The sequence below is a fragment of the Fukomys damarensis genome, unplaced genomic scaffold (genome assembly GCF_012274545.1).
Source record: "Fukomys damarensis isolate Sample0158 unplaced genomic scaffold, DMR_v1.0_HiC HiC_scaffold_39, whole genome shotgun sequence".
Lineage (NCBI taxonomy): Eukaryota > Metazoa > Chordata > Mammalia > Rodentia > Bathyergidae > Fukomys > Fukomys damarensis.
The window spans coordinates 98729005-98750305 of NW_022900951.1; positions in this window are offsets into that span (position 1 = coordinate 98729005).

Here is a 21301-nt window from a genome sequence, read left to right on the forward strand (position 1 = left end):
GTACCGGGGATTGAACTCTGGAACTTGTGTTTGCAAAGCAGGCAGTAGAACCACTGAGCAAAATCCCCAGCTCATCCATGACTCTTGTTGTTTAATTAGTGTTGTATCAATGCAACTGAAAAAAAAAACTTTATATAATTGTAATGTTCTTGAATTTTGTAAGAAAGTTTTGTGGCCTAAACTGAAATGGACTGTATCTTGCAGAATATTCCATATATGCTTGAGAAGACTATATATTCTGCTGCTATTATGTAAAATGCTTTGTATATTTGGTCCATTTGTTCAAGGGACCAAATCTTCAGTTAAATCTTCAGTATCATTAATGATCTTTCTTTCTCCATGTTGTACCCATTATTGAATGTACCAATGGTATTATTTCAATTACAATTATTTTATCGCCATCGCTTTTCTCCTTCAGTTCCATCAAAGTTGGCTTTATATGTTTAAGAGCTCTGATCTGGGATGTATACAAATTTTTAGTTGTCACTTTTTTTTCTGGTACTTGGACTCAAACTCAGGACCTTGAGCTTTCCACGTAGGTGCAGGGCCACTGAGCTACATGTCTTACCCTTAATTGTCATTTTTTTCCCCAGTTTGTTGGCATGTTTAAAGCAAACAATACAGTTACATTTATCATTAGGAGCTTTACATGATCTATCCTGGTTCTTATTTTTCCCCATTCCCCTGCCCGCCCTTCACCCCCTTCACACTTCCCTATTTACAAAGATTTTGTTTCCATTCTAATTGTCTTTTTTTAATGTGATGACATTTGTGTCACTATAAATTGTCTTTGTTCCATTTAAGAGTTAATGACTTCAAGATTCTTTTGTCTGATATAAGTATAGTCATTCTTCAACTCTTTAGGTCATTTAAAGAAATTTTTTATCGTTTTGGCTTATGCATCTTTAAATCTCAAATCACTTCCTTGTAGTCAGCATAATATTGAGTCTTGTTTCTTTAAACATTCGGCCAGTCTATGTTTGCTTATATTTAAAGTAAATTATGGATAATAAAGAGTTTATTGCTGCAACTTTGGTCCTGGTTTTCTGTCTGCCTTATTTATTTATTCTTTGTGTCCATATTTTGTTGATTTTTTTTTCTGGTACCAGGGATTGAACCTGGGATCTTGCACTTGCGAGGCAGGTGGAGGTACCGCTGAACTAAATCCATGGCCCCGTTCTGTTAATTTCTGTGGTCATGTTCTTTGATTCACTTTTAGTGTGTAACTTACATCTAGTTTTTGTGAAAAATCTTAGTGAAGCATATTTTAATCTGATAAGAATTCAACATCAATCACATATATAAATTGTGCATCTCTGCTTTGTTGTTGATTTCACAATTTGAGCATTTAAAATTTTTGAGTCAAATATATTTGTAGCTATGCGTGCTTTAATTTTTTTCACTCGTTGAGTTTATTGGTACATTTTAGGTATACAGTACAGTTACATTCATCATTGGGATCTTGTACCTTTACATGACAGGTCTTGGTTCTCATTTTTTCCCCTTGTCTCTGCCCTCCCTTAACCCCCTCCTCCCCTCCCCATTTACAAACACTTTATTTCCATTTTTTCATTTTCTCCTATTTTTTTCCCTTATTAGCTTTCCCCTACCCTTCCCACTTCACTACTACACCTTTAGCCCTTTTCTTCCTATTTTACATTGTCAATTATGTCATTAGGATCTTATGTACTATGGATACATAATGAGGATATATTCCTAAGTGAAATAAAAGGTCACATGCGTAAATACCGAATAGTTTCCCTGGTGTAATATTTTTGTCTTGTAAATTTATACTAGTGATTTTCCCACAGCCATTCTACTCTTCTGCATTTCATTAAATGCTGATCTCTACCAGTGCTTTTTATTCTTTCATTTATTTTTGTGTTCCTGTATGTGTTCTTTTGTTTAAACTTTAAATATTTCTTTTAGCATTGCTTATACAATTTGTATAGTGGTGAACTACTTGATCAACTTTCATTTGGGAAAGTATTTGTCTTTCACATTAAAAGTGGGATAGGCTAGGTTTGAATAAGACATTTTTACCAAAGAAAGTGGCTTCCTTTGATTTGGTCAGAGGCAATCAAATAAATCTAAAGATCTGAACCTAAATGGCCAGTAAAAGTTTTGGCATGTCAAACAGGAGGTAATCTCTCCTACCAAAAGCCGTAGGTCTCCATGTTTTCACTCCAAGGACATTCCAGCAGTTGCTGGAGACACTTTTGCACTTGGGAGTCTCATTCACTTCTTGCTTATGTCATCAGTTGCCTATAAACACTTTCAAACCTATCCTACAAAGACACTAGGCTTTGTCATTCCTTTCCTTGTATTTGGTGCTTTATGTAAGCTGTTTGAGTCTTTAAACTATTTTGAGGCTTCTTGGTGAGAAGAAAGTCCTTAAACTATTTAGAAGCTAGTTGTGAGTGCACAGTCTGACAGGGAAGTTTGGATTAAGAGATTTTAAATGACAGAAGATATTAGGGGATGTCTCCAAATCAGTTGTGATTTGCTCAGGAATAAAATGCCCTTATTACTTTGTAGTGTCCTAGAGAAGTTTTATTTTTGAGAGACTTACTAACAAATGATTTTATTGTGATACAATATGGTCTATATAACTACAAGTCCACTCTGATTTCTTTTCTTTTTTTATTGAGTTTATTGGTAATTTTTAGGTATACAGTACAGTTACATTCATCACTGGGATCTTGTACATTTACTTGATGTATCTTGGTTCTTATTTTTCCCATACACTTGCCTACCCTTTAACTACTCCACCCTTCCCTATTTACAAAGACTTTATTTCCATTTTTTTGCTTTTCTCATCTTTTTCTTTTCCCTTCTTTCCTTTCCCATACCCTTCCTATTTCCCCTTCTCTTTAGCCCTTTTCTTCCTATTTCACATTGTCAATTATATCATTAGGATCTTCTGTGCAATTATAGTTTTTTTTTTCCTTTTTATTGAGTTTATTGGTACATTTTAGGTATACAATACAGTTACATTCATTACTGGGATTCTGTATCTTCACATGACAGGTCTTGGTTCTTATTTTTCCCCTTGTCCCTGCCCTCCCTTCACCCCCTCTTCCCCTCCCCATTTACAAACACTTTATTTCCATTTTTTCATTGTCTCATATTTTTTTTCTTTTCCTTTATGCCCTTTCCCCTACCCTTCCCACTTTCCCTACACCTTTAGCCCTTTTCTTCCTGTTTCACACTATTAATTATCCCATTAGGATCTTGTGTACTCTTATAGTTTTCACACCAGAGAAACTATTCTGTATTTACACACATGTGTCCTATTTATTTCACTTAAGGGTATGACCTCAATATGCATCCATTTTCCTATAAATGACTCTAGCTTCTCATTCTTTATGGCTAAGCAGTACTCCATTTTATAGAAAAACCACTTCTTCTTTATGCACTTCTCCAGTTGATGGTCAAATGGGCTGTTTCCAAGTTTTAGCTATTACAAACTGTGCCACTATAAACACGGGTGCACATATATCACTGTGGTATGATTCTTTCAATTCTTTTAGTCCACTCTGATTTCATCCAGCTGTTTTTGAGAAGATTTTTTAGAGTAATTTTGGCCAGGGTTACATCTAAAGCTGCTTTCTTTAACCCTTCTCAGGTTAGTGACAAGTGTAACAAATGGCAGGGAAAAATGAGACCAACCAAGCAGACTAATGGAAAGCAAAGAGGTACAGACTTTATTCAGCTGGGCAGAGGTGGACTGAGGGCAAGCAAGAGACCATCAGTACTGAGCAAAGAAAAGGCAGGAAGCTTTATAGGGCATTGGCGGAGAGGTCTGACACAACGATCACATGTAGGGGTTAGATCAAATATTTGTGGTCAGGGTCCATGCAGTGGTCAAGGCAGATGTATGGATGTTTGCAGGTGACTTGACAGTGAAAAGATGCTATACTTTGTAGCTGCTATCTCTGTGCTGGGAACATTCCATCTCCAAGATAGCACGGCTTAGGCAGAGACAGCACCTGTGTAAGCTGTCTGCTTTTTATTTTTTTAATCATATAAAACTGTAGCTTGGAATTAAAGAACATATTCATTAACCATTTCACAACCAGATCAAGCATGTCAACAAGTATAAACATTAAGTGTCAGTGGGTTCCTTGCTTGGGTTTAAATTTCCCTTCATTTTAGGTAACATAGCATGGTGCATTTTAAAGTGGTTGTGTTTGAAAATACTTATCAAAACTTTTGCTTCCTATAAATTGATTTTTACCTCTTCTACTTCCATTCTATAACTAGAAAAATGTATACAGTTGACTACAGATGACACCTTTATGTTTTTTTTTGGGGGGGGGAATATTATTCCTAAACTGGTTTATCTTTTTCATACTCAAGGCCTTAAGCAACAGTGCCAGGATACAATATGTAAATTTCTCAAAAGCTATGTCTAAATTTTACCGTAATGAAAAATATTTTAAAGCTTGGGGTAAGAGCCTTTTAAATCATCTAAGACTTATTGTCAGTTAAGGCAGGAAAAAAAAAAAACTTCACGAAATTCAAAGTCAGATTTACAGGAAAAAACCATCTCCTTTAAGATGTATAATTCTCACCTTGTTATGTCCAAAAATTCTACCCTCGGACATGTAAATTTAGGATTAAAGACTGCTTAGGACTTGTAAAGGAAACTGTTGGCATGCCAAAAGTGTAAATTTTTAAATATTTGGTATATGATAAGTCTAAGTTTTGTTTTTCATGTGTTGGCCTGTGTATGTGAATATTAGGTTCTGTCTGTGTGGGTGCTTATGTTTGTATATTGTTTAGATGGTACCAAATTAATTAAAAGATAGGAGCACTCAGCAATTTAAAAAGCATAAACTCAAATGCCTTTTAGTCCATATGACTTAAGTACATGCTTCAAAGTAAAATAGGTGTCTTTAGAACTGTTAACATGAATTTTGCCTATGTTAGCTTGTTAGAGTTATATATTAGGTACTTAACTTACAAAGATAATTTAAAGTTTTACAAAGTTTATAAGAAATGCTGAAGAGCAGAAATAAATGAAATTAAAATTATTGAGTTTGTTAGGATCGGAAAGACTGTTGGAAATCAGAGTCACTTTAACATTGAGATAACAAGGCACTCATACTAATACAGCATTGGTTGGGCCTCTTATTTCATAGATTAAATTATTTAGCTTCTTAAAGATGTTATGTAATAATAGTGTAAAGTTGTTTCTCATATTAGTTGAAGAACTCTTAAGTGGAAGCATTTTCTTAGGTGTTAAAAGAGTTACAGTTTATAGCAAAAATGGCTTTAAGTCCCTTAAAGAAAAGAAAATGCAAATAATGCTTCTAATGAGCTAGAGGTAAGGGTCCATAACTATCAGGGCCCCATTCCTATGGTGGTCTATAGAGATTGGCAGCTTTTACTTGCTTATTCTACTCAGCAGAATTTCAGTTGGATTACAGACATCCCTGATGGAATATTACAGTAGTGAACTGGCAGCAATTGAAAAGTTTATTAGATATGATCTAATAAAAATCTACTTGGAAGCTTCCTTACTAGGCTTATGAAAATGAATAGATAGCTTTGTCTTATATGTTAACTTGCATCTGAGTAAGGATTGCCCAGCCTGCATTTTCCTAATTTCCTTAAAAGAGCTGAGTCCACGTTTATGCAGGTAATAATTTCCGCAACTCCAGAATGTTAAAGAATGATGAAGGAGGTGCTTATGTAGGATGAGTATTTTCCTCTTTAGTTCATGGACAGTTATAGATAGCCCAAGCTCTGCCATATTAAAGGCCCATGACTAGTAAAGTTTCTGTTGTAGTCTTCCAAGTATATTCATTTATGTTCATCTTTATTATCCATGACAATTTGATTTCAACAAATATGAGAATTTGGTTAGAAAATCATTAGGGTCAATATACATATTCAAATTCAAAAGCCCCAAAAAACACTGCAAAGATTTTTAAACAGCATTCAGTTGTAGCAAGTGTATACATAATTTTCAGGTGATGACTACAACTTTTGACAATTTTTCCTCAACAAAATTTATTTCCAGATATTAACTTGTGTATGTCAGGTGTTTTTCATTTTTTGGGAAATGTAGAGGTAACTCTTACAAATTAAATTAGGTGGATATATAAATAAAACATCTGAGTTATTTATAATTTAATTAAAAGATTAAAAACATTTGGTAACTATAAATGCAAGTATTTTTGCATCTTAAAATTTATAAATGATAGTGCATTTGGATATATTTTGCAGACTGTGCATATATGTATCAGTATTATACTGATTAAAGGACAATAAGTATTTGAAAATGGAAACTTTCATCAAACTACAGGTCAACAAATTAAAAATGAGTTTTAAAGACAAGGATTTAGTTCAGTGGCACTGCGCCGGCCTTGCAAATGCAAGATCCTGAGTTCAGTCCCCAGTACCAAAAAAACAAAAAGAATTAGGTTTAAATTCTAAGTCTCAAATGATTGAGGGTTGTATATTTTCATCAATTTAAGATATCCTAAAGTTAATAGTTTATATATGCACAACTCATTTAACAGTCTAGTGACAGTCCGTTTTAAGAAAAAAAAAATGTTTTTCTGTGAAGTCTTAATAGCCATGACTTTTCTATTAGTGGATATATTTATATGTCCTAATGCTAGAAGTTTTAAGAAATATTAACAGATTGCTTGCTTCTACAAAAAAAGGTTTACAATTTTAAAAGCAAGGATTTTGGGCTTTTCCCATTCCAATTATATTGTGTGTTCTATTCTAGATGTAAAGAACCTGTGCCTATATATAAAATTTACAGTTGGATCCACAAATATGAGTAATTGTATGAATTTTTAAATTACTGATAACCTATGTGTGGGCTGGCATAATTTTTTAATGAACTAAATGTTATTTTTGTTGTAAATTGCTTATATCTTAATGATATATCATTTTGAGTAAAACTTTTCTAATTAGACATAGTTTGTTTTAAGCAAAATATTTAAGACATAATTCAAATATAACACACAGAAATAATATCATTCCTTTTAAAAATGTAATTTACTTGGTATAGTCCAATCAGTCATGATTTTTGAGGTAAAGTGTTTTAAAAGTTACTAAATTGTTTTGCTAAATTGCTACCTTATATATTTCTTGCCATATAACTCTCAAAAATCATATTCCTCTTGGTGGATAAGAGTTAGTCTTGCTTAGAAATGGTAACTGCTTGGTAAAATAGACAGGAATTCTTGAACTATGTTCAAAATTTTTACAGTTTTTTATGTGTGTAATTGAGAAATCCTAAATGTGTTACTAAACTATAATTATTGATCTTGGCATTAGTAAATTGAGTACTTTCTCCCAGATTATAGTTCACATTGGTTTATAAGAAGAGAGAAATTTAAGTATTTCCTTGATATACCTTTTCACAAAACTGACCTTGTCTCACGAAATATTTGCTTTCTTTAATTGGTCATTATGTTTCTTAGTTCAAGTCTACTGTACAAATTGGATTTTCTTTGTTATTATTGGCTTGTTTTACATCTGGTTGTAAGCTTTTAAACAATTATGTGTGAAATTTATGTTTTAGTGTGCTTACTGCAGAGTACACAGGATTAGACTTAACAATAGACTCAAGATAAACTCAGCCTAAGAGCCATTCATTCAAATTTCTCAAATTTAGCAAGAAGGGTTTTATGACACTAAATTCATCATCTGTCACATTCTGTCACATTCTCTCCAGTGTGCGATATCCTCTGACTGACCATAAAAGCGAAAGCTACCCCAGACACCAACGGATAAGGCCATAGATAGTTAATCGATAAAGTCTTTAGCAAAAAAGAAAATAAATTCAGACAAGGGATGAAAATTATAAGCATCAAAGAATCACCTGTGTCTCAACCCTACCAAATAAGTAGAGCCTAAAAGGCAGTAGGACCTCCTGGCAAATGTAGCTTCTGACAGACTTCTCCCATGACCTTGTTTTTCTTTTCTGTTTGAACTCACGATCCTTAGTGATACCTTTTCAGGCTCAAATATACAACTTCCCCTTACTTGTACTCAAGATATATTTTATGAAATCTATGCTCCTGTCTAAAATGATAGATCCAGCCAGATGGTGTGGCACCACAAGATCCTTGGGACTAAGGACTGGGCTTACAAAAAGAGTTGTAACTGGCAGTGAAAAATGGAAATTCAAATGTTAAAAGATTTTTTCTTTTACAAACAAGTGGCTTCTCCAAACTTCCTCAGACCTAGGCCATAAGCAGCACCCCTACCTCTTATCAGCCCAAGTGAATCCACAGAATATCCAGACCTTGGAAAAATGAGGTCAAGCCCAATTTCATTCCCTTTGTCAAGGGAGAGAGAGATCCAGGTCTAGAAAGGTATAGAAAAAATAAGTGTCTATTATTCCACTGTACTCCCTTATCCATTATTCCTTAAGTATAAAAGACTCTTTTCCATCTCTACACAAAGCGATGATGATTTGAAGCAAAATGGTCCATTCATCTCCTCAGAACTAGCTTTGAATAAATCATTTTTCCCATTTACCAAAATAAAAGGCCTCCTTTGATTTGGCCAGTGCCAAGTAAAGAAACCTAAGTGGTCCACAACAGTTTTCACATCTCCCAGATGTTGGAGCACTTGTTCCTATGGTATCAATGATTGGAAATACTTTGGATCTTTATGAAATGGGGCACAGTGCAGGGTTCCTAGCTCACTGGGAGCATTGCTCTCAGAAAGGAATACTGGTTTCCAGGAAAGAGTTTTCATGAGAATGAGCTGTTGTGAAAGCCCTGGCCTAGATACCTATCAGTGGATGAATGGATAAAGAGAATATTATATATATATGCTTCAAATCATTGATTCGGGGAGGAGGGTACAGAGTAATTTTATCCAACTATAAGGAAGGATGAATTCAAGTCATTTGTGGGAAAATAGATGAATCTTTAGATCACAATGTTAAGTGAAATAAATCAAACAGATAATTCAATATTGCATAGTTTCTCTCATGTGAAAAGCCCAATTATTAGTAAATTAAACAGTAAAATGAAAGCATGCTTTTAGAATAGGGTGAGGGTTCAGAAGAAGAGGAAGGCAATGGTAGAAATGAGAAAAAAATAATTAAAAATAATTAAGCTACATTTACGTAAAAGTATCAACCACCCAAAATGAATGTAGATTTTATATATTGCAAAAATAACAAAAGTAAAAAATAAAAAGCCTGAGCATGACCCCTGAGAATCTCTCATGTTTCCTGTATCAAACTTTAATCTCTGACACACAAAGTCTTGGCTTTAAAACCAGCCATGTTATGAGTCGGCTTAGAGGACCCTCATTAGTACTAAATTCTTGCAGGTACCATGAAATTTAAACTCCAAAACTGTGAAGTAAATATACCCCTTTTCTTATGAAGTTAGCCCATTTGGGGCATTTTATTATTGTAATGTTTATCTGACTAATACACTATATATTTCCAGCATATTCCCATCACCCTCTGAAAGAAATCCTATAACTTTGGCAATTAAACTCAATCCATCCTTTCTTCCATCTCCTAACAACCACTAGTCTAACTTCTTGTTCTATGGATTTGCCTATTCTGAAAAATTCATATACATGAAATCATGCATGAGGTGTAATAATAAATCCAATGGATTTTTAGATTTTAAAATGTATTACAGTAAAAGTTATCTAGCCATTAACACCCCTCAAAATAATACCACATGCTTCAAACACACTTAGCTGATTGTTCTTAGAACTTCCTAAATCAGTTTTGGAAATCCTCTTTTGTACATTCTCAAGGCTGTCATGATGTCTTGAATCAATTAAAAATTCTTTCATGGACATTTCAATTTTAGAGAAGAGCCAGAAGTCTCATGGTGTGAGATCTAGTGAATAAAGTGGATGAGGACACACAGTAATGTTTTCATTTGTAAGACATTTCTGTACAAGAAGTGGTATGAGACATGAAGTGTTACAGTAGAGGATGGAGCTGTTTATTATGCACATTGATACATTGTTTCTTAAATGATCTAAACTCACCTTGCACAATTCCATCAAGGTAAAAAAAACTCAAATCAACATGACCTTGATGTTGTTTTCTTTTTTAATTAAAGATTGCAAACATACATGACAACAAGAAATGAAAATACTAAATAAAAATTTCAAATATACATATATATATGACAGCAAAAAAGGACATGAAATAAACAAAAATTTATGCAACACAGAATGATAATCCAAATACATTATTAGTTTGATATGAACTTCAAACATTATATGTTCTTTCTCATTTTCTTTTCATATAATATTTTTGAAATATTGTATTTACAAATAAAACAGTTACATATTATAGTTGAGAAACTGTCCTCAAAATTTTATGATTTATAAATTCCTTGGTTTTATTAATTTGCTAAATATCATATGCTTGTTGATTGCATAATTTACATTTTCTAACAAAAGGTCCCACAGAAAAAAATATACTTATATTTGAGATCCAAAAACAACTAAAAGAGTTCACATTTTTAAGATCAGATTTTTCTATTTCTTTTTTGTTATATCCCATTCTTATTTTTATTATATATATTTTTAATTAATTGAGTTTATTGGTACATTTAAGGTATACAGTACAATTGCATTCATTATTGGGATCTTGTACCTTTACATGACAGGTCTTGGTTCTCATTATTTTCCCCTTGTCCCTGCCCTCCCTTCACCTCCTCCTCCCCTCCCCATTTACAAACACTTTATTTCCATTTTGTCATATTTTTTCTTTTCCCTTATTACCTTTATTATATTTTTATAAGCATAATGATAGAATTTAACACCAATACATATGTAATATTCTTCCCAAACAAATGACTACGAATTAAATCAAGCATCTAATTTAGAGAAATCATAAGGTTGCCAGAGAAAGTATCAATATGCCAAATGTGCAAAATCCAACCACATGCGTGACCATGTTTTTCATTAAATAGTGCACATATATGTGTAAAAACATACCCCCCACACATATACACAATGCATATTTTCTACAACACAATATATATACAACACAATATAGTATAATAAAACATTGCAGTGATGTGTGGAATGTTTGTAATTTGTGTAATTTTAGAAAAACAAATATCATCTTTGAGGTAGTTGGAGAATTTGTGATATGTACCAGATACTGAATGATATTAATGATTTATTATCCATTTATTTAAGTGTAGTTATGATAAAATTTACTTAAAATTAATATTTGTTATCGGTAGAATATACGTACAAAGATATATTGATACCATAACAACATTTGTCTTCACAAATTTCCAACCAAACAAGCTATAGTGACAGAAAAGGAAGTTTGCAGAAGGCAGAGATGAGAGAGGAGAATGATGGATGGACCATAATACTTTTCATACTACTCATATATACAGATTTCATAAATTCTTAAATAAAATAGCAAAGAAAATGCGAACCAAAATAACTCATCAATTTGGTAGACCAACATATAAAGACAAAGATAAATGTGTTGATAAATTTTAAAAATATAAAATATAAAACCTGAGATTTAGCTCAGTAGTGCTGCACCTGCCTAGCCAGAGCAATGTGCTGAGTTTAATAACCAGCACCAGGGAAAGAAAACAAAAAAAAGAAAAGAAAAGAGAAAAGGAGCATATGTGCTTTCTAACATACTCAATATATTGAAAATGAATTATTTGTTGTCTCTTCCTATTGAATTGTTCCCTTCACAAGGATGTAGTGGCCTTCTTTGTCTCTTTTAATCAGTTTAGGTTTGAAATTTACTTTGACTGTGAATAAGATTGCTACCCCTGCTATTTTCTGGGATCTTGTTGCATGAAGAAGTTTTCCATCTTTTCACTTTCAGTCTATGGGCTTCTTTTTGCACTAGGTGTATCTTGTATACAACATATTATTGGAATTTGCTTCTTAATCCATTCTGCCAGTCTATTTCTCTTGATTGGTGAGTTGAGGCCATTGATATTGATGATTTTAACTGATATATACTAACCCATTATTGTCATGTTTTTTTTTTCGCCTTCTCCTTTTAGTTTCTTACCTTGCCTATTTGATTTGCTCTGTTGGGCCTCCTTGTGTTGTTACCTTCACTGTCTTTTTCTAAGATGCTATTAAAATTCCTTGTAGTGCTGGTTTGGTATTCATGAAGTTTCTCAGGTGTTCTTTGTCATGGAAGTATCTTATTTCCCCATCCATTTTGAAAGAAAGTTTTGCAGGATACATCAGTCTAGGTTGGAGGTTGTTTTCTTTTAGTACTTGAAATGTCTCATTCCAGGCTCTCCTTGACCTAAGGGTTTGTGTTGAAAAGTCTGCTGTGATTCTAATGGGCTTCCCTTTGCATGTGATTTGTTTCTTTTCTCTTAGTGCTTGTAGTATTTTGTTCTTCTGTTGAGTTTCTGGGATCTTGATTATCACATGTCTAGGTGTAGATTTTTTTTTATCACGGCCAGTTGGAGTTCTATATGCCTCACTTATCTGCATGTCAAATTCTTCCCTACTATTTGGAAAGTTTTATATAATTAATTCTGTGAACAGCTTTATTAAGTCATTTGTGTTTTCTCCTGCTACGTCTTGGATTCCTAACAGTCTTATGTTGTTCTTCTTTGCATCATCTAAGAGTTGTTGGATCAATTTCTCATGATCCCCTACTCCTTTTAAGAGACCTCTCTTTTTCACAGTCATTGACTGCAATTTTATCTTCTATATCTGAGATTCTATCTTCGGACTCTTTTTATCTGTTGCAAACACTCTCAATGGAGTTTTTAATTTCCTGGATATCTGCTGGAATCAGCCTTATGGATTCTATTTCTTTCTTATATGGGGCATTTATTGTTTCCAATTCTTTCTTATGCTGGGCATTCATGGCTTCTATTGTGGTCCTGAGCTCATCTGTTTTCCTCTCAGTTTCTGTTCTAGAGTCTCCAATTATACCTTTCATTTTGCTCGTCATCTCTATGATTATCTGGGAAATTACTTCTGTTTTGAATTTCTCTAGAGCCTGATTGATCTGTGCTTTGAGTTCAGGGTGTCCTGATGGTTCACTGTCACACTTTACATCCTCATTTGCCCCACTGTTTGTCATTGGTGAACTGGAAGTCTGTCCCTGTATCTTGCTTAAGCGTTTTCTAATTTTTACTCCTGTTGTTGGGTTGCCGTTAGTTTAACCTTTAGGTTATTACTTAAATCCGGATGTAGTTGGGCTTCAGCCCATGGATCTGTAATGACTCATATATATTCTCATTTTCATAATACCAAAGAAAACAGCTATTGAATCAATCACAATCCTTTATTCTAATTGATACAATCAGCACCACAATATGATCAAGCACAACTTGCAAATTGATCCCTTGTGGTAGTCATCAGTCTATCACCTTCAAACCATGTGAATTAAATTAAAATAAAGAAGCAATCCAAAATATGTTCACACTGAATAAACTCTTCATTATAGCATATTTACCATTTAGGATGGGGGCTTACGACAGAATTAGGATGAGAGGAGTAGATAAGTAAAAGAATTGGAGAAGGTTTCACATGAAGCCAGAAGATGTAGAATGACCACACAATCATCAGGAAACTGTTAAATTCAAAAGGGACAAACAGAATAGAAGTATAAAAACCCTTGATTAAGGAAGAATGACATAAGAAAAGTACATAAAGAAAAGAGAAAAAAATAATAAAAGAAGAAATCTGAGGGCAGGAGCAGAAATAGTAAGGGAGATGAGGGATAACATGATGGAGCAAGAGACTGAATTGGAAAAAGAAAACAGAAAGAAAAAAATTTGCAGAGTGGAATGAAAAAAAGAAAGAAACAAATGAGTTTGAAGGGCCTCTTTCAGACTCTATCACTGCTGTAATAATATACAACATGTACTGCCATGTGCAGAACCAAGTCCCCTGATCTCAGCTTGCTGGTGGCAGAACCCCATGACACAGACTCACCTTGGGCTGTAAAACCCAGATTGAGTTCCCCAACCTCCTGAAGGGTTGAACTCCACTCAATTTCTACTACAGGTTTCCCCCACCCCTTCTTTAAAGATGTTCAAAGTTGGCAGGGCCAGAAAATACCCTTTTATGACCACCTCCACCTCTACAGAGTAGGTCTAAAGACTAGCACAATCAGAAGGTCTTAAAGTGAGCGGGGGGTGGTGTTGAGGGGCTTCAGAGGAGGCGGCGCATCTACTTTCCTGGCACTGAAGATGGTGGTGGTGGCTGAGCTGGCAGGGGAGGGCACAGCCGAGCAGGCCCTCCAGCGCTGGAGATGGAGGCAGTGGTGCCAGCAAAAGAGGGCCATGACCTTGATGTTAGTTCTTGATTGGTGTACTTTTTTTTTTCAGTAAGAGAACTGGATGATTTTCATTGAGAATTGTGAAATGTGGTCTCACTATCCTAACTGTAGAAAAGTTTTGTCTTCCATAATGAAACATTTTAGAAAGTTTGATTCTGATGTGGTAACTCCAATAAAATTTAGAAAGGTTGTAGCTCTGACAGTGAAAACACGTGAAACAAATTTCACACTCATTCACCTCACATTCAAATTGCTTGATAAAATGATTTTTACAGAATCACTGGAGATGTTCAGATCCTCAGTATTTTCCCTAATGGGCAATTGTCTGTTGTTTCAAATCATTTTGCTTACTTTTTCAGCATTCTCCTGGGGTTTTGATGTTAAAGGACACCTCAATCTCTCCTCATTTTCAATTGATTCACAGCCATTACAAAATCACTAGATGATTTGTATTTGGTCACCAGAGCATCATTTAAACTAATTTTAAAGTTTCATGTTTGTTTAGTACTCTTTGGAGGTCGAAACAAAATTTCATGTTAATGTGTTGCTTGTGATCCATGATTTATAGCCTATTTAAAAACATGCCTTCTCTGAAAAGAAACTCACAACCAAATGACAACACTAAGTGAATAAAAAATTGTTACACACTATTTCTAAGTTTGAATGAGGTGCTACTTATATTGAAGATTTTTGCCTTTGTCTTGGAAGGCAAAAAACAGCAGCATTCATTATATGTTTTGATCACATCTCATAACATTTTTGTATGAATAGTCTAGTAGGTTTCACCTATCATGATGGAAAACAATTTTGCTCTATATGTAATTTTCAATGGCACTTGCTACTTTTTTCTCTCTTGGCTATTTCAATATATCATCTTCCTGCCTATAGATATTTAAAATTTATTTTTAGAAATTAACAGACCATCTAATTGAGGGTTCCCTTGACACTATGAGCTACTTCTGTCTTGCTTCTTTCAAGATTTTCTTATTGATATTTAACAGTTTAATTGTCAGTCTTGATGTCAATCTCTTTAGATGTGTTGCACACAGAGTCCAGTGACCTATTTGGAATTGTTTATAAATGTCTTTTATTCAAATTGGCAAGATGTTACTGTTATTTCTTCAAAAAAAATTTCTTCTTTCTTTGAATCTTCTCATTATTTGTATAAATATGTATATTTAACACTTGATGGTATCTTACAGTTGTTTGTTTGTTTGTGCCAGGGATCGAACTCGGATCCTTGTGCTTGCAAGGCAGGAGGAAGAACGACTGAGCTAAATCCTGGGCCCCTCTTACAGGTTTTATATTCTCAGTTTCTGCCTCATTTTCTTTTGTTCCTCAGATTTGATTATTTTAGTTGCTCTCATTACAGATTTACTAGTACTTCCTTATGTTTGGATAAATTTGTCCTTGAGCTTTTGTAGTGAATTCTTTTATTCAATTACTATACTTTAACTTAGAATTCTTACTTGGCTCCCTTTTATGTTTATAGCTTTATTGATATTCTCAATTTTTAATATATTGCTTTCTTAAATTTATTTATTTGTTTATCCAATTTATTTCTTTATTATTTATTTGTTAATCCAATTTATTTATTTATTATTTATTTATCCATTTTATTTATTTCTTTAAGCATAGTGAGGGCTGTTTTAGATATTTTGTGTAGTAATTCTGATATCGGAATTTCTTTCAGGGATAGTTTCTTGTAAGTATCTTTTACTCCTTTAATTGAGCCATGTATTCCTGTTTCTCTATATGTTTATTGTTAGGGAAATTGCACATTTCATTACTATTATATAATATAGAATTTGGTTATCTGTCACAGAGTTTCTTTTAAAAAAATTGAACCTTCAAAGCTGTTATAATCTATTTGTTTTAAGATTTTCCCTATTTTGCCAAAATGATTCCTTACTTTATGTCATCACTGAAGTCTGTATTCCTTTAAATTATGTTCAGTTTATCTTTTTGGTACCGGGGATTGAACCCAGGTCCTAGTGATTGTGAGACAGGCGGCGAAACCACTGGCCATTGAAGTTTTGATACTATTTGTTGCTTGGAAGCTTTATGAAATATTTCCTCTGTCTTCCAGAATTCTCTCATCTCTACAGTCCTATCAAATTTTCATAATAAAATACACATTTTACTTTATTTTTCATTAGTACATGTGTGTAGTACATAATGTTTACATTGTTTACATTCCTTGTGTGGAGTTGGCTCATGTACATAACACATCTTAACTCCTTTTTTATCCACTTTACCTTTCTTTCCTACCCTCTTCATATACTACTACTATCTCATCCTCTGCATTCAAAAGACACAATAAAAATGAAATTCATAAATATTGAAAAATTTCCCATTATCAAAATTTGCAGATTTTTTATAAAAATTAAAAGATAAGTTAGGCAGAACTCTTGAAAATATTGTCATAGGAAAAGACTTTATAAACAAATCCTCAGTAGCACGGGAAATAGCAGAAAGAAGCAATATCTGATATCGCATCTTATTAAAAAGCTTCTGTACTGCAAAAGAAACCATCAACAGAACTAAGAGACAACCTACAATATGGGAAAAAATTTTTACCAGTTGCTCCTCAGACAAAGGACTATTATCTAGAATAAATGAAGAACTCAAAACAATCAGCCCCCCCAAATATAAAGATCCAATTCAAAAATGGGCATCTGAAATGAACAGACATTTCTCAGACAAAGAAGTAAAAGCAGCAAGTAAATATATGAAAAAATGTTCCACATCACTGATCATTCAAGAGATGCAGATGAGATTGCACCTCACCCCACAAAGAATGGCTGCTATCAAGAAATCACACAATAACAAATGTTGGCGTGGTTGTGGGGAGAAAGGAACCCTTCTCCATTGTTGGTAGGAGTGCAGACTGGTGCAACCAATGTGGAAATCAATATGGAGATACCTCAAAGAGCTTGGACTGGAGGTTCCATTTGACCCAGCCATTCCTCTGCTGGGTATCTTTCCAAAAGAGTTAAAAGAATCATACAGGAGTGATATATGCACACCTATGTTAATAGTGGAACAGTTTGTAACAGCTAAAAGTTGGAAACAGCCCATTTGCCCATCAGTTGGAGACTGGATAAAGAAGATGTGGTTTTTCTCTAAAATGGAATACTACTCAGCCATAAACAATGAGAAATTAGATTCATTCATAGGAAAATGGATACATATTAAGGATATACTCCTAAGAGAAATATATGTCACACATGTGTAAATACCACTAGCTTCTCTGGTGTGAATAAACTGTAATAATACATAAGATCTTAATGAGATAACTGACATTGTGAAATGGGAATAAAAGGGCTAAAGGGGTAGGGAAAATGGGAAGAGTAGGGGAAAGGTAATAAGGGAAAAGAAAAAAATATAAGAAAATGAAAAAATGGAATTAAAGTGTTTGTAAATGGGGAGGGGGAGGGGTGAAGGGAGGGTAGGGACAGGGGGAAAAAATGAGAGCCAGGACCTGTCTTGTAAAGGTACAAGATCCCAATAATGAATGTAACTGTACTGTATACCTAAAATGTACTAATAAACTCAATAAAAGAAAAAAATTATAGTGTATATGATAATCTCTTTTTAAGAAATGAGAGAGTTTAGATTACTTATACAAAGTTACATAACTGGTAGAGAGGCAGGCAAAGCTGTGTCCACTACTTTTTTTGGTACCGGGGATTGAACTCAGGTCCTTGCACTTGCAAGGCAGGCACCTAACTGCTGCGCTAAATCCCTGGCTCTGCAGCATCTTAATTTAGGTTTTTATAGCTTTACTATGAGTCCCCATATATCCTTATTTTTTTCATCTCTGTTGTCATCTTCTGCAGATTCACATTAATTCATCATTGTAATACCTCATTAAATTTTGGTACCGGGGATTGAACTCAGGTCCTTGCACTTGCAAGGCAGGCACCTAACTGCTGCGCTAAATCCCTGGCTCTGCAGCATCTTAATTTAGGTTTTTATAGCTTTACTATGAGTCCCCATATATCCTTATTTTTTTCATCTCTGTTGTCATCTTCTGCAGATTCACATTAATTCATCATTGTAATACCTCATTAAATGTCTTGGTTCTTTTTTCCTCAGCAACTTACATTCTTGCACTTTCTCCCAAACTAATATGTAAAAGGAAATAAAACAGCAACAACTAAAATGTCTCTCAAAATTGTTCAGTGGTCTTGAATTGTCCTCAGGATACAACACACATTCCTTAGTCTAGAACTCAGTACTATATATGATTTTGACCCCACCCCTAATTATTTCATTCATAATTCCATATATCATGCAAGTAATTTTTATCATTACAGATACTTTTACTAACCACTACATAATTACACTGTTTTTAACTTTTCTGTTTTTATATGGCTCTATGTTCTGGAATTCCATATCACAGTTTCTTTTCTACATACCTGGGTCCTCCCTATCGCTTTACTTTATGTAACTTAGGAGAATAAAGTTAAATTATAGTAAAAATTAGGAAATAATAAATCTTACATTTTTCATAGTAGATGGTATAATCTGTAAGAAATTATTTTCTTATGTTCTTTCAAACAACTGGGAGAGTGTGTGACACAGTGAAGACAAGTTATTTTTTGAAAGAATAAACCAATCCCTCAGTTTAGATCACTAAAAAGTATTTTGGAGTTAAATCATCTCTCTCTGTTATATCATAGAAATAATGAGATATTCTTGAATGTTGACACAAATATAAAATTGTCCACTGATGTGTTGTGTGATGTAATGCACTGTTTGGGAACACAAGCTGAGAAATCAGGCAGCCAAGGGTTAAATCCTTTTCACAATAGTTACCAGCTGTGAGACTTTGGACTTAAACCCGTTTTACTAGTTCCTTCACCTAGGAAATAGATTGTAAAATGACAGAAATGTTGAAATGTGTTATATTTATCTCTAGAATCTACCCTGCTCTGGAACTTCAGGAAAAAGTACTGACTGTTCAGACTGAAATTAACCTTTGAAGGGATAGAAATATGTCAAGTATTCTACAAAAATGATATCTTTCTGCCATACTTAGGAACTGTGCTTTCCATCCATACAGTATCTAGATTGGTCTTATTTTTCTCTAAATAATCTCCCATGAACTGAGTTGTGTAGCCCAATTTTTCCTACACTCAATATTTTCACTGTTTGTATTAGATATGCAAGTAATTAACCAAACATGTAAACTGATATTTATTTCTTGTTATTTGATGTTCCTTAATGGTCCTGTGAGTTTTTAACAAGGATCACTCAATAATGCATATATATTTTGTCATGTATTAGACTCAAGCCATTTGGTACAGTTGTATTACACAATTTTCTATATTTAGAAAAATGTATCTGAATATATTTGAACACAATACTGGCATCTTTATCAAGATAGGATTTAATAATACTAAGTACATTCTGAAATTCTCTATTAAGGCTCCATTATAGCTTCAATTACATCAAGAAAAAGATCAAGTGAAATAATGTTGCTGAGAAGCTGGATGTTGAAAATGCCCCTTTCTCACAAACTGTCAACACATCTTCCTTATCTCAAACTTCTTATTTAATTAAAATGGATGATAGGAGTAAAGGGATCACATTGATCACCAAATCTCAAAATAGTGCAGAAGTGATCATTCTAGATGTTAAGATAAAATAAATTTGAGGAAAATAAAAGTTAATTCAATGAAGCAGAGACCAACATAATATATAAAAAAGAGGTGGTTATATTATAGTCTAGAAAAGAAAAATAATCTCAATTTACCTTGAATTTATTTGTGAATGAGTGCTCTTAATTGGTCACAAAAGGAATATGGTGGTCTTCTCACTAGATATATAGTTTACTGTGACTCAAGTGTGTGCCCTCTTAGAAGAAATAATCCTAGATTAGATTTCTTTTTTTCTTTCCTCATTGAATTTATTGGTACATTTTAGGTATAGAGTACAGTTACATTCATTATTGGGATCTTGTACCTTTGCATGACAGGTCTTGGTTCTCATTTTTTCCCCTTGTCCCTACCCTCCCTTCACCCCCTCCTCTCTTCCCTATTTACAAAAACTTTACTTCCATTTTTTCATTTTCTCATGTTTTTTTCTTTTCCCTTACTTCCTTCCACTACCCTTCCCACTTCCCTTACTCATTTAGCCCCTTTCTTCCTATTTCACATTGTTAATTGTACTATTTGGATCTTATTTATGATTATAGCAAAAAGACTACTTCAAGGGAAAATTTCTGAAGTCTTCCTGTCAGACAAGAAGTCACCCTTGATATCTTTTTCCAAATTAAGTGCATCCATTTGACCACTACTAATTTTAAATCTGCTTTTTTTTCTTTCTTGTTCTTTCATGAAAATTTTGAGGACCTCTACCCTTTATTGAAAAATGTATCACACATTTGCACATTAAAGCTGTATGTATTTATGGGGTACAAATGATGTTATAATTTATGAACACAATAATAAATAATTAAAACTAGCTAATTAACAGATCTGTTATCTAAAAAATTATCACTTTCATGGTAAGGACATTTGAAATTACTCTCAGAGATTTTTAAATGTACAATATACCATTAACTACATTTACTACTGTTGTAATTCAGATTTAAATGCCCCCAAAAGGTTAATATGTTTAGATGTGGAGCTTTCCATAGATGATTGGATTATGGCTGTTCTACCTTAATCAGAGGATTGATGAATCAATGGATTTATAATTTGATAGCCCTGTTGGTAGGTAATAGAAATTTCAGAAGTGGGGCTTAATTCAAGGGATTAGATCATAGGGGCTTGACCATGAGATCTATATCCTTCCCCAGCCCCTTTCTCTAAAATTCTCTAATCCTTCCTGCTTCACTGCAACCATGAAGTGAGTACTGTAACTTTTTTCCACCACATCCTCTTCACCAAGATGCTGTGCCTACCACAGACCCAGTACAATGGAGTCAGCTCACTACGGCCTTAATCTCGGAGCCAAAATAATCCCTTCATTCTTTAAATTTCTATTCCTTGTTATTTTATCACAGTAATGAAAAACTGA